The sequence below is a fragment of the Zingiber officinale genome, chromosome 4A (assembly GCF_018446385.1).
Source record: "Zingiber officinale cultivar Zhangliang chromosome 4A, Zo_v1.1, whole genome shotgun sequence".
In the NCBI taxonomy this organism is placed as follows: Eukaryota; Viridiplantae; Streptophyta; class Magnoliopsida; order Zingiberales; family Zingiberaceae; genus Zingiber; species Zingiber officinale.
The window spans coordinates 111245963-111249709 of NC_055992.1; positions in this window are offsets into that span (position 1 = coordinate 111245963).

Here is a 3747-nt window from a genome sequence, read left to right on the forward strand (position 1 = left end):
CAAAACTCTTTTTCGAAAGAATAAGTTACAGTAAAAAATACTACTTTTTGAAAAAGATATAAGTTGAAAGCTTAAATTATTTTTCTATGGTTTTAGCTTAAACTCCCCCAAGATAATCTGACTTGCATTTCTAGATTATTTTTACTTTGCATTTTTCAATTCACTACAACAAAAATCACTTTTCGCAGCGCGCAAATTCACTTTCCGCAGTGCACATTGCATGCTGCGCAGTTGAAAGCTGTTGAAAGTCCTATATTATTCGCGGTGTGCATTACGCGCCGCGGAAAAGACTATCCGCAGCATGCATTGCGCGCTGTGGATTGTATTTTCTGTGAAATAAAAAATAATATCCGCAGCATGCAATGCACGCCGCGGATAATAGTATCCGCGGCACGCAATGCACGCCGCGGAAAATAATATCCGCGGCACGCAATGCATGCCGCGGATAGTAATTTCCGCGGCGTGCATTGTGCGCTTCGGATACTATTTTCTACAGTACGCAATGCGCGCAGGGGATAGTCTAATGAATATAAAACAAAATAATTTCATTATGCTAAAACAATCAATAAATATTTTACAATAAATTAAATACAAATCCAATCCACACACAATTAATAAAAGTCATTTCATTATACCAAAAAATAATTTTAAGATCCATGAGTAGCTATTAAAAACTTCGATTAAAATCCAATCATCACAAACAAGTAGAATATGTATCAATCAGACAAGTACTATAAATTTAGATAACCATGCGACCGTACTTCCTATTGCATCATCCAGAAACTACATTTCATCATTTGGTGGAATTAGGTCCACTTTTTCTACCAAAACCTTGTCAACCCAAACTTTCCAACATGATCCACCAAGAATAACGTGATGCACTTTTGTATTTGGATCTGTGGATGCAATTCGACCTTCAGCAACAACTAGTTCATCAACACACCAATGAAGTAGCTTACATTTAGCATTAATAGGGATATCTCCATGACTCACATTCTTCAAATTTGACTATAAATAAACAATACAAGGTTATTAATTCAATGTCTAGCAATTATAATAAATTTATGGTTAAAAAAATACATAATTTTAATTACCTGAGAAATATGACCAAAATCATCACTTTTGTTGGCACCAATATTGATATCACTGTTGCTGCCAAATTCATTCCCAACACCACTACAAATGCCACAACTTGCAATCTAATTTAACAACACAATTGTATTAAGTAATATCATCATGATAATTCGAAAACAATTAAGTTTATATACCAAACTTATTGTATATATATTATTTACCAAACTTTCATTCTGTACTATAGTTTAAAGTTGTTGAACAGTTCCACTTGTTTGCACAGAAGCTCCAACTTTCGATGGCATAACTTCAAAGCCCATGCCACGCACTCTACCCTGAGCTTAATTTTCTTTCCCAAAATATTCCTAACATTTGTATAAACAAAACATTACTTAATCAATAAAAAACTTAAATATAAAAATTGATTTCTATATCATTATTTTTTAAACTAAGAAAATATTAAATTTCAATATTGTATTTATTGTCATGTTAAAGTAATATTGACACAATTGATAAATAATACAGTTACAACTACGCAAGCATATATGCAAATTAACAAATATTTTTTGCTAAGATTAATGCATGAAAATACAATGTAATTAAGAATTTTTCAAATTTGCTTAAAATATAAAATACTGAAAACAAATTAAGTGACATAAGTGGTCTCATCTATAGCATCTCATGAAGCAAAATAAAAATAAATCAGAAACATAGGAAAATTATTGCACATGAAGTTACACATGATGCTTCTAAATAAATGAGAAGAATAAAAAAATTATTAAAATTAGGTTTTAGCACATAATTCAATTTTATCCAAATCAATAATCCAATTTTATCCAACATCTTAACAATACCTCCCAATTCAATAATCATCCAGTCAACCTATCAACCAAATCATCAAACCACGATCAATCACAAACTCCAACATGATTCACCTTTAAATTCTCACCCATATCCATAGTTTCCAATCCCAAATCCCTAATCTAATATCAACATGGATTCAACAATATTTGCTAATATATCTAAGTAAGAATAAAAACCCTACAACCCATAAAAACTTAATTGTGTAACATACTACTAAGAATCAGAAGTGCATCACTGAAATACACTCACCTTGAGATAGGGCAGCCAATTCCAGTACCTAACAGTGCTACACTCCACTATCCGGAAACTACAACAGTCAACCATACACCAACTCTTCTAAGTATCAATCCAGAAAATGACATATACAGCAAAGGAGTTGCAGAAAACCTAATCCGCAGTACAAACTCACCTCAACAAACCCTCACTTCTTCACAGAGACCTCCAACAGCCGCAAGAAGTGGAGACGTAGTGATCGACAGCAGGGGAAATCCACCAATACCTTGATCCGGTGAATCCCCTTAAGTCCAGATCAAGAAGAACATCACAAAGGGGCAAGATCTTTGAAATCACACAATTTCGGATGAAGCTTACCTTGATCGGTCGCCTCCAATGCTGTCGCCCGATCCAATCCAGCAAGAGTGGAGACACCGATCAATCCCCAGCGAACAGATGGAGGAGGAGATGATCGATCGGCTGGGGACGCGAGTCAACCCCCCTCTCCGTGCCCTAGACAACGAGCTGCTGCCGACAGCGAACAAGAAATCGCCGAGAAGACTACCTCTCAGTCGGAGATGGCCAATACCGTCGAGATCCAACGCCACGTTCTCTCTGACGACACGTGAAGGCGAAATCGCGATGGAAAAGCCTCTCCGTCGGCGTCGGATCGTCTGCGCACGAGAGAGAAAGATTGAGAGAGGAGAGAGAGGAAGGATCTGTAACTTTCCTCCTCGAATCTCCGGTGTGCTCTATGCCGGCGCCACCGAGAGGCGAAGAGCAACATAGTTGATCGCCGATGAGGCTCGGTACGAAGAGAGCTCGCGCGCGAAGGGGGAAGAAATCGGGAAGAAGGGAAAGGTTTCGGCAATTAAACCTAGGTCAAGAGTATATACTTAGGGAATTTAGATTAAATGAAATTAATCTAACTCCCTCCTTGATTTGGGTATTCCAAACAAGGGATGTGCGAAGAGTTTGGGAATCGAAAATTAAAGAATAAAAGGAAACAATAATTATGAGAAAGTGGAATTAATATTACACAAGGTAAAAAAAATATAAAATTGATTATATTATTGTTTCTTACACGGTTAATAATAACTTATCATATTAACATTAACAGCATGCTACTTTTGCACGCTGTTATTATTATTAACTATTTGCAGCATACATTAACCTGCATGTCGTTAATAATATATTATTAACAGCGTGCTTTTAATGCGCGCTGTTAAAACCTTTTTTTATTTCAAAGTTCATACTATTAACAGCGCACATCAACATGCACGCCGTTAATAATACTATTAATGACATGCTTTTAATGTACGCTGTTAATAGCGCGCTGCGAAAAGTGATTTTTGTTGTAGTGATTACAAGTTGTTCTATGTTAATCTTTTGATGAATGCCAAAGGGAAAGGGTTAGGTGGTTAAGTTAGTTAAACAAACAGTAAAATAACAAAATTTAAAAAGCTAACTTAACAACTTTATGCTTGTTTTACTTGCATATTCTTCACTAACTTAACTAGGTTGTCATTGCATCAAAAAGGGGGAGATTGTTGGTGCGGTTAGCACTAACAGTCTAACTCAAATTTTGATGAATGACAA